Genomic DNA, 11,512 nt, shown 5'->3' on the forward strand with positions numbered 1-11,512 from the left:
AATACATTAGGACAATAGATTTTGAGCACTTATCCACCCCCCTTTAGAAACTTAAATGGTCTTCTCCTAATAAAGATTTGGCTTCAGCAATGAAAGCATTGACTATTGTAAACACTGTTATAAAATATTACCATCAGAAGATGTCAATTTCAGCTTGGGAAAGGTGCATTTCTATCACACTAATGACTTGGCTCAATACACTTAATACAATAGCTCAAATTCTGGTCCAGTCATTAACAACATAGGTGTACTGTTTGACATTTGAATAGTCAATGAATGATGACCACCCACACAGAAAGACTGAGGCATCATGTGTGAGTTAAAATCGGACACCATTTTAAGTATCATGCGATCTTAATTTCTATCAAATATATTGGAACATTTAAAAAAAATCTTGTGTGTTCTGTTTATTTGGAGAATGATGATCGACTTCTTTTGCAGTACGTTTAAACGTTTACTTTATTCAAAAGAAATCTGAACAGACTTGTGCATTGACTTGACAAGAGGCACACTGTATTGATCTTCTCTTCAACAATGTAAATTTATCTTGCTGTTCAAACATGAAAAGTAATCCTTTAGGTTTAGACAATTAAATTCCAGTCACTTTTGTTTCTCTTGTTTTAAAAAAAACCCAGAGCAAACTCTGAATTTACGAATCGCGTAATGACCCAGTCTCAAGGCTGAATATACATACTCAATTTTAACTACACATGTTCTGCAAGGCTGTTTAAAATGTGGGGCTAGGTTCTTCTTTCCGACCAGGATATTTTTTATTGTTATATTCATCACAAGATAAATTTATTTAAATAGGAAAAGGAATGGCATGTTGTCCTTATTTTTAATACAAAATCTAAAGTTTAATTAACCCCTCTATAATCCTGTGATTGTATATCAGAAGAAATAGTACAAATATTACCAAGAGTTCTTCAGGACCAGATTAGCCTGCTAAAAAGAAACGTATACAAACGTAGTCACTTTTTCTTGAAATTTGACCATTTTATTCTTACACACATTTATTGGGTATCATGCATACACTGAGTAAAGACATGCAGACATTTGCTTTGGTGCTCTTGCGAGGAAAGTTAGGGCCCTTTTGAAATTTTGGAATACCTCCACCCACCCCCACCCAACACTTAACCTGATCTGGAACTGCTCTTGCATGGGGTAACTAACAGAACTTGTGCCATATTGTTTCACATGAATCTAGTATTAATGCAATTTTGTTGTAAAATGTTGGACTTAAATTTTTCGTTGTCATTCTTTTCTCTGTAGGGAGTTCAGTATTATGGAATTTCGTATGCTCAACAAAGCATATTGCACAAACAGCAGAAAGGAAATGAATGCATCTAACATTCCCATAACGCAGTATTGAGTTTTTTTAAAGTAAGATACATGGCACTAAATGTACTCGAAATAGGTCCATCAGCATTTTAGTTTTTGTTTCATTTGAAGTAGAGGATTCTGTAATATGCAGTAGAAAGAACTAAATCTATACCTATCAACCAGTTTGGACAAACCTGTATGCCAGACCGATGAAAACCTTGCAAAGACCAAAAAAACCGTACATAAAAATATGTATTCATACATTATATAAGATCAACAGTTTTAAAACAACACATGCCATAAACGAACTAATTTTACACACATTTACATAAGTATTTACATCTCTGAAACTTATTCATTTGATTTTCAGTGTGTTTTAACACACACACATTATTATATGCAACTTTGCACCTTTCAAAATGTAATCAGGGCTTTTAAAGTCTATACAGCAGGTGTCAGTGTTTATTTTACACTGTAAAAATGTTAGTGTGTCTGCATTCAGGGACTTCCTACGATATGTATGTATTTTTTTCATGATAGAAAAAGATCTCTCATAGTCTGCTTTGTTGTGAGGCAAAGTAAGTAGTCGCTGATTAACTAATTTCGGATTTGGGAAGTGGATTCCACCAGTACTAATTGTCTAGCTGATAATAACCAGCCAGTAGCTACAAAAGCTCCTTTTCTGGCAATTGTCTGTTAATTAATACAGGCACACACTCAGGCAGTATGCAGTAATCCACAAACTCATCTTTAAGTGCTTCATGATCAGGTGTGGAGCAACTCAGAAACGAAAATGTCCTGCTAGTAAAAACAAAGATATTTGTTTAACAAAAAACAAGGTATTTTGAAAAAAGCAGTTTTCAAGTGGAATATTAGCTTCATTGGATTTATCATGGTCTCATTAGAACCTTTTTTCCCCCACAAACCCTTAGTCCTACAGTAAGACCTTGACCTGATATTTATTTTTATGGCATCGAGGTCTTACTGCCCAACGATGGCGCTGTGTAGCGTGTTTTGATGTTGATTAACTTCGGAACGATCAGTCAGATTTTCAGGAATATCCACACTTTGCATGCCATATTAGCGCTTGTGCTTGTCGTTTGTTCCTTGATTTGCAAAATGTGATGGAATCAGAGTGATGTGTTCTCGCTGCTTCCCTCAGCTGAGGAAAATCTTGGATAATAGATTTGTTAAATCGGCAAATTGCAAGAAAAATCATGACATATTCTTGCCTGCACAAGCAACCTTGATGGCAATAGTTTCATCAGTAAGATAAGCGCATACATGATGTGGTGCCAATCCCTACATTGTTGGAATCCTACCTATATGTGCAGAAAACAAGCTTTAATTGTAGCTAAAATGTTAGCTTGGGAGGTCTGGATTTGGAGGTAATGGTCATTCTCCTAAGGTATTTAGATAGCAGAGGGTAAATATTGAGAAAGCTCATTTTACTCAGTTTTTTTGCTGTTTGGAGCATTCAGTTTTTACCTTGAATTTGCAAATATCATTCTGTACTTGTGAATTTTTTATCTATTATTTGTCCCAAAAAACTTTACCATCAAAAATTTGATTACATTTCAGTAGATTTGGATTTGTTCTGATGGCACTTTCTCTTTACATGTAACAGTTGGCTGTTCTAAAATGGCGTCCCCAAAGTATGACCTACTACGTTTGCTTGGCTCAGGGACTTATGGTCAGGCATGGCTTGCAAGAGAAAATACAACTCAAAGGAAATGTGTGGTGAAGGTGATCAAAGTGGCAAATTTAAATGACAAGGAGGTGGATCGGTGTGTCACAGAAGTGGAGATACTGGCCTGCTGCAAGCATGTCAATGTTGTGCGTTACAGCAAGGCATATATTGATGCAGGGGCCCTCAATATTGTGATGGAATATGCTGCAGGAGGTACGTAATTCAGACTAATGTCTTGTTAATTGTGACACAATTACTGAACTTCATTGTTTTTAAGATCATACTTAATTGCATTTTTTATTTATAATAAACTTGTTTAAGAAGTTCTAGCAATTTTCTTAAAGTACTCAGTGGTTCAGATGATGGCATCCTTGCATTAGGAAGTGAAAACTTTGACTGCAGTGGCTTATTGTTGGTTTTCTTTCTGTTGTTTGCAGGTTTAGACCTGGTCAAAACCAGCCCGAGCTGGTTGTCATCCATCTCTTAAGCGCAGTCCTTGCAGAACTGCCACATAATTTGCTACAAATGCAGTAGATCCAGCATTTATGCTATTCAAATACTGTATCAGTGCTGTAATATTAAAGTACATTTTCAACACATCAGTGATGTAGTCATGCAAATTGAACTTCAAAAATAATGAATAGTGCTGTTGTCCAGCATGAATTGCCATCATGCTGCAGTCTTGTAGAACTGACTCCGACAATTCACAACAGTGCTCTGTCTCATCTGGTGTTGCTGTTATACAGCATGCAGTTCTCCTGAATTCATGCAAGATATTACCTAGATAAATGAATCAATACTGCATTTGTGCTGTTTTAACAGATTTTAATGATGTTGCTGTAAAAATCTTGTTGATTTGGAAAGAAACAAGTTTGTAACATGCTGCAGTTATGCTGTGTTCACTTTTAAAGATGCTGCTGCTATTGAAAAATATGTTATAAACAATAGCTGTTGATTTCAGTATAGCTGGCTACATTAGTTAATTATAAATATTATCTTTTTGAAAAGACTATTCTATAACAGAAATAATTTTAAGTTGCATGAACAAGGATATGATAGTTCTATCTTATGACATGCTGAGATATCCTGGTGAAATAGTTGGCAGTTTCCAGTCTTTTAAAATAATCCTGAGATTTTTTGAATTCATGACCGCAGCAGGAGGTATCATGATGTCTGACATTTTATCTATCAGCTGTAGGAATCCGTCATGATTTCTCTGGACTTTTTTGTTCTGCAAGTCATCTGGAGTCTGGGTATGTCAAAACCTACAGACTTTTATCATGCAAGAATTCTTGGTCAAAAAATGCTGGAATTTCTTGCAATCAGGATTTTTTTCTGATTGTTTCCTTTCAGAATGTCATCTGTCAGCTTCAAATTTATGTTTGTAAAAGAAAAGTGAAATAAAAATATATTTCCTTTAAAGCACACGTTATTCAGAAATTTACCACACAATTTGTAAAAAGCAGATAAGAAACAGTTTGGTAATTATATCATTAAATTTGTGTTAAGTATAAATTTGTATTCCTATACTTAAGAGAATCATGTAGACTTATCTTTAGTGTCATGAATTTAATATTGACATTAATAGAGGATATTTTTTGAGTGGACATGCAGAAATATTTGACAAGTGGAAAGATTGTATTGTCATGAGTGGCCAATCTGCAAGTGACAATATAAAATGTTCAACTTGAAGAGTGAAATATTTTCATGTATCTAATAAAAAATGTTGATTTTATTATAATTTTATAAAGACAAAAGCCATTAATTTTCATGGGTTTTATCCATTAATGTGCCATTGTAATTAACAACGGCATTACTACATAAATAAAAAGACGTTCCTTAATTTTGGGACAGTGACATTTTACAAATTGAGCTTCTTTAAATTGTGTATTTTGTCAAATGATGACTATATTCATACAAAAAAAAAGATTTTTATTTTTGTTACCATATTTTATGCGTATATAAATACTGTTGAGGGGGAACAACTAGAATGTAAAAGGGCAGTTGTATCTGACAGGCTTCAGAGAGTAATGTCTTAAAACAAATGATTTTAATGATTGTAGTTTACTTGTAAGGAGTTTTGTTGTTCATTTTGTTCATTTGTACATTCAAACTCAGGATTTTGCCTTTTTGTTGATAATCCTAGATTTTTGGATTCAATCTTGAGTAATATATCAGGTATTTCTGGATTCATTCTTGAGTAATATATTGGGTATTTCTGGATTCAGTCTTGAGTAATAGATCGGGTATTTCTGGATTCAGTCTTGAGTAATAGATCGGGTATTTCTGGATTCAATCTTGAGTAATATATCGGGTATTTCTGGATTCAATCTTGAGTAATATATTGGGTATTTCTGAATTCGAGTAATATTTTGAGTATTTCTGGATTCAATCTTGAGTAATATATCGGGTATTTCTGGATTCGATCTTGAATAATATATGTATGGTCCAGATAATACATGCACTAAGTCACCTTTATTTGCTTTGTGTCACTATTGTGCAAGGAAAAGATGCATGTTTTATTAAGAAAAGATGAAACAAGTAGCAGCTATTTAAATATTTTTTCGTGTTGAGTACTGTCATAAAGAAATTTAACGGCATGTTTGTACATCAAGGTATTCCAGTGGGAGGTTCCACTGAGCGAGTTATTTAAATAATTTCTAGTTTCAATTAACACCATTTTAAACAACTATTGAATTCCTTCCTTCCGCTAGATTGTAGAATCCCAAGTGAAACTGCCAATCTAATAGTAAAGATTGTAATTGTGTGTGGGTGGCATACGTGTCCAGCAGTTACAGCAACCATGATCTTGCACATGTAGGATACTACAGCTACAACTGTTTGGTTTTTTTGGCATCCAGTCCAGCAAAATAGTCACAAAAATACTAATGCTGTCACTCTGCTGGTAACTCGTGCATATAGTCACAGCAATACTAATGCTGTCACTCTGCTGGTAACTTATACATATAGTCACAGCAATACTAATGCTGTCACTCTGCTGGTAACTCGTGCATATAGTCACAGCAATACTAATGCTGTTACCCTGCTGGTAACTTGTACATATAGTCACAGCAATACTAATGCAGTCACTCTGCTGGTAACTTGTGCATATAGTCACAGCAACACTAATGCTGTCACTCTGCTGGTAACTTGTGCATATAGTCATTGCAATACTAATGCTGTCACTCTGCTGGAATACTAATGCTGTCACTCTGCTGGTAACTTGTGCATATAGTCACAGCGATACTAATGCTGTCATTCTGCTGGTAACATGTGCATATAGTCACAGCAGTACTAATGCTGTCACTCTGCTGGTAACTTGTGCATATAGTCACAGCAGTACTAATGCTGTCACTCTGCTGGTAACTTGTGCATATAGTCACAACAATACTAATGCTGTCACTCTGCTGGTAACTTGTGCATATAGTCACAGCAATACTAATGCTGTCACTCTGCTAGTAACATGTGCATATAGTCACAGCAACTCTAATGCGGTCACTCTGCTGGTAATGTGCATATAGTCACAGCAACACTAATGCTGTAACTCTGCTGGTAACTTGTGCGTATAGTCACAGCAACACTAATGCTGTCACTCAGCTGGTAACGTGCATATAGTCACAGCAACTCTAATGCTGTCACTCTGCTGGTAACTTGTGCATATAGTCACAGCAACACTAATGCTGTCACTCTGCTGGTAACATGTGCATATAGTCACAGCAATACTAATGCTGTCACTCTGCTGGTAACATGTGCATATAGTCACAGCAATACTAATGCTGTTACTCTGCTGGTAACGTGCATATAGTCATAGCAGTACTAATGCTGTCACTCTGCTGGCAACATGTGCATATATGCAGCATTGAATTACAGCAGTATAATGATGTATGATTGGAAAATTAATTTTTTGCTGTCACTATACTGGTAACCTTTGCAGCATTCATGCCCAACTAAAACCACAGAACAGAATTGAGTCAGATTTGATGGCATTCATGTCCAACTAAAACCACTGAAAAATATTGAGTCAGATTGGACAGCATTCATGTCCAACTAAAACCACTGAACAGAATTGAGTCAGATTTGCCAGCATTCATGTCCAACTAAAACCACTGAACAGAATTGAGTCAGATTTGATGGCATTCCTGTCCAACTAAAACCACTGAAAAGTATCGAGTCAGATCTGACATCATTCATGTCCAACTAAAACCACTGAACAGAATTGAGTCAGATTTGACTGCTATGTCCAACTAAAACCACTGAACAGAATTGAGTCAGATTTGATGGTATTCATGTCCAACTAAAACCACTGAACAGAATTGAGTCAGATTTGACAGCATCATGACCAGAAGATCTTTCATGATTAATAAATCATGCAGATCTGCATTTAAATAGGTCTGTTATTATCTTTGTAGGAAGAACTTTTAAGTTTTTGAACATTTAAATAAGTCTGTTATTATCTTTGTAGGAAGTACTTTAAGTTTTTGGCATATCATGCAGATGTACCATCGTGACTACCAGTAACTGAACGTAGAGAAATCTATGTAAGTCCATCAGATATGGCTGTCTTTAGCAAAATAGAAAACCTGTAACTCACTTCTCAGAAACTACTCTGCAGAAATTGACCAAATTTGACAGAAAGCATTCTGATTATAAGGGCTTCCATAGCTGTACAGCTGTTGCTAGTATCCACTGTTACTAAATGTAAAATATCATTTAAATGGCTTTCATAGTGATACAACTGTTGCCAGTAAATACATCCACTGTTAATAAATGTAGAATATCCTTTAAATGGCTTCTCAGAATTTAACCAAATTTTGCAGAAAGTCTTCAGGCATGAAAGTCTTTTAAATAAATAGAAAAGTTGCCAGTCTGCAATCAAATATGTTTGCTGTTGCTAAATATTAAAAAACCATTTATAACTTCTTCTAAAATACCACATAACAGACTTTGACACTTTGTCCCTGTTTGAATTACTGTTACTAAAAGTTTTACACAAGTTTAAAAACAACTGCTGTACAGTATTTTATCAACTTTGATTTGGAGCTTCCTGGCATTGAACCTTTCAGTATTGAACAGATGATGCTGATGCATGCCAGTAAATACAGATTTATACACAACAAAACACAGATCCAGTTAGTTTTATTATAATTATACTCTTTGCCTACAGGGACTGTTTGCTGCTACTTATGAAACTGTTTTGGTTCATTCTGTCAGTGAGTGATTCAGCAGCTACTGATTGGCACAACATGGTTGTACAGAGGTCACAGCTGGTCTGTGAAACTCCCTGACAGAATTTTATGGATAACCCTTGAGTAAAGTTTCTTCAGCGGAAACTGAAGGAGCCCTGCGAAGACTGGGCTGTCCAATGAAGGTTGGGATGACAGTGGCAACTGTGTGGACTTCACTCAGTGGTTTAGTTTGAATACACCATATAGTGCTGACATTAGATTCTTGGGTGAAAGAATGGAATGGAATGAAGTGAATGCCCAAAGAAAACGTGCAGCAGATGTTGTCCCCCAAGAATTAATAGTTGGGAAGCCTTTAGTGTTCAATGAAGAAAAAAGAGAATGTAAAAAGTGTTTGTCTATACAACAGCAGTATATCAACAATAATGTAAAAGAAAGGTATACATGCTTGTAGGAATAGATCGACAATGGCAAGAAACATCATGTAATTACTATAAAAAGACTGGTATTATGACTGTAACAGCAGCCTCTGACTTATCACGACAAAGCCACATGAACTGCAATAAGTCTATGAATTATGATAAAATTCAAATCATGTGAGAATATCTTGGAGTGGTTCCCTGTGTGTCTTGGAATAAGACAAAGATGAACTATGGGAATTTGAGAATGGAAATGAAAAACTTATCACATCCAACTCATATGAGAAGCAAGATGATCACATCCATGAAATGGGTAGAAGAATACCATGAGAATGCAATAACACCTCCAGGAATTAAGAAACTGATGAATATGCACAAGTGCCACACAAAGAACACTGGTATCACACGTGTACAGAACTCCACACATAATGGGCACAATTAAGTGCCGCACAAAGAACACTGGTATCACACACGTGCAGAACTCCACACATAAAGGATAGGCAAGAGCCACACAAATAACACTGGTATCACACGCATGCAGAACTCACATATAATGGATAGGCACAAGTGCCACACAAATAACACTAGTATCACACACGTGCAGAACTCCACACATAATGGATAGGCACAAGTGCCACACAAAGAACACTGGTATCACACGCGTGCAGAACTCCACACATAATGAATACAGAAACGCAATGAACGACTGTGGAAACTGGAACCACAGCAGTTACATCACATGGTACATTAGCAACAAACTGGATCCAGAAACACTCCCCTAGGATAATAATCATAATAATCATAATATAATAATAATAATAATAATAATAATAATAATAATAATAATAATAATAATGCTTTATTTATAGAGGGTGACTCATTAGTCAAGGACCATTCTCCCTTGAGGCCCTCTAAGGAGAGTAAAACAATGCACATTATATGAAGGTAGCAATAATTACTGTTTACTTTAATATGTTTAGTATTAAAATACTAAATTCCCTTATGTATTAGAAGCACATACATGCTCATAATATCTCTTCTTAAATACTCTAATATTTTCAGCAGATTTTACATGTAGTGGAAGCTTTTTCCACATAACTGTATCAGAGTATTGGAAGCTCTTTTTAGATTGTTCTGTTCTTGGTTTTGGTGGTAGGTTTCCATGTGATATTGGATGGAAGAACAGTACCAATGTGAGACCTTCTATCCCTGTATGTTGAATGCAGCATGATCATGGTTGCTGTATATTACTATCCGCATCCATGGCCATGGCCCTCTGTGCTGCTTGAATAGTACTAAGAGGTGTGTGAATGTATCTTGTGTAACAATCTGAAGACCATCGGCCCAGAACTCTGATTCTGTGGTCTTCCAGCTGGGCCGCTGCCACTGAAGTAGCTGCACCTATACAAAATGAATGGCCACTATACTGGGAAGTGTCCAGTCTCATCTTACAGTAGACAAGTCGCATATGATTAAGGAACACAACTCTTGATTAACGTTTGATCTGTAGCCGTAATGAAAAGTGGGGCATATTGCTGGGGTTATGAACGTCTCCTGAATTGCATGAAAGTCTTCAGAGCAGAGTATGGACATATAGCATGACCTGTGGCATGTAACTGAATGGTCACACCCCTATGAAAAGGGTCAGTTTTTTGATGATTTTAACTTTAGAAATGCAGTTTCTAGGTGGAAATGCACATCGCCCACACAGAGATAAATGGTTGGATTGAAAGAATCCCGAATAGTGAATTCCCCACATCTTGGAAATCCGAAGAAAGCAACTATGCAGACAGTCAACGACAACAAATCTGTGTCAAATACTCCTGCTCGCAGAATTGTACAAATGCTTGTCAGGATATTATATGTAATAGGCTGGCGCAGTTTTGCAGATGAACCTTTTTTTTTATGGCCTGGAAGATGGTGGCAAGACTTGGCATATTATTTCTGTCTGTGGTAAATGATGATTGCATACCAGCCTGCATATACTTGAACCTAATGCCACAGAGGTACAATTTTATTGTAGAATGCTTTAAGTTGAGGGCTCTTGCGCAGTGTGTCACAAAGTATATTAAGGTGTTCTCCGTAATATCTGGCAAAGGTTGCATGTTTGAGGCAAAGCCACATATCAGCATGAAGGTCCTAAAAATGTTGAATGCAGTGTTGTAGGCGATTTGTGTAGCAGGGCTTAAAGTTTGGTTCCATAAAAAGTTTACCTCTTTGGAGATCATCAGACCATGCAGGTGAAAACCAGTGAGTTTTGAAATAACCCCCTTACCCTACTTTGGATGAAGCATCTGTGCATAATTCAAGATCGTCCGAATGATTGTCAAGAAACATGGAAACTCCATTCCATGAAGCTAAAAATTGGTGCCACACGGATAGTTCCTCTCTGCAATTTGCATCTAAGTGTATGTAATGATTGAGTTTCCTGACTTCGGTAGATAGTCGTATGAAATATGACACAAACGCTTGTCCTGGTAGGATAACACGAGTAGCAAAATTTGTGTCCCAGTAACTGGAGTAGTTCTCGCTTGCCGACACTCTGTTTGTTAAGAAAGTGTTTCACAATACACTCCACTTTATCCTGCGGTAAACGTGCTTGTGTTTGCTCCTAGTCCAGAATTATTCCCAAATATTCTATAAATGTACATGGGTCAATGGTCTTGTTTGGAGCTGTAGGAATCTTCAATCTGTTGAAAATTAAAGTCAACAAAGCCATTATTCTCTCAACCACATGCCAGAAGGAGGATCTATTGTAAGAAAGTTGTCAAGGAGGTGCAAGATGACATCAGTACCATAATTATGAATTGCTATCCAACAAATTGCTTGATTTTGGACTTGAACGTGACCCGAAAGGGAGGCGAACACATACATAATAATGTCCTGTCCATTTTACA

Source organism: Sinohyriopsis cumingii, chromosome 5 (assembly GCF_028554795.1).
Source record: "Sinohyriopsis cumingii isolate HCF-2022 chromosome 5, ASM2855479v2, whole genome shotgun sequence".
NCBI lineage: Eukaryota > Metazoa > Mollusca > Bivalvia > Unionida > Unionidae > Sinohyriopsis > Sinohyriopsis cumingii.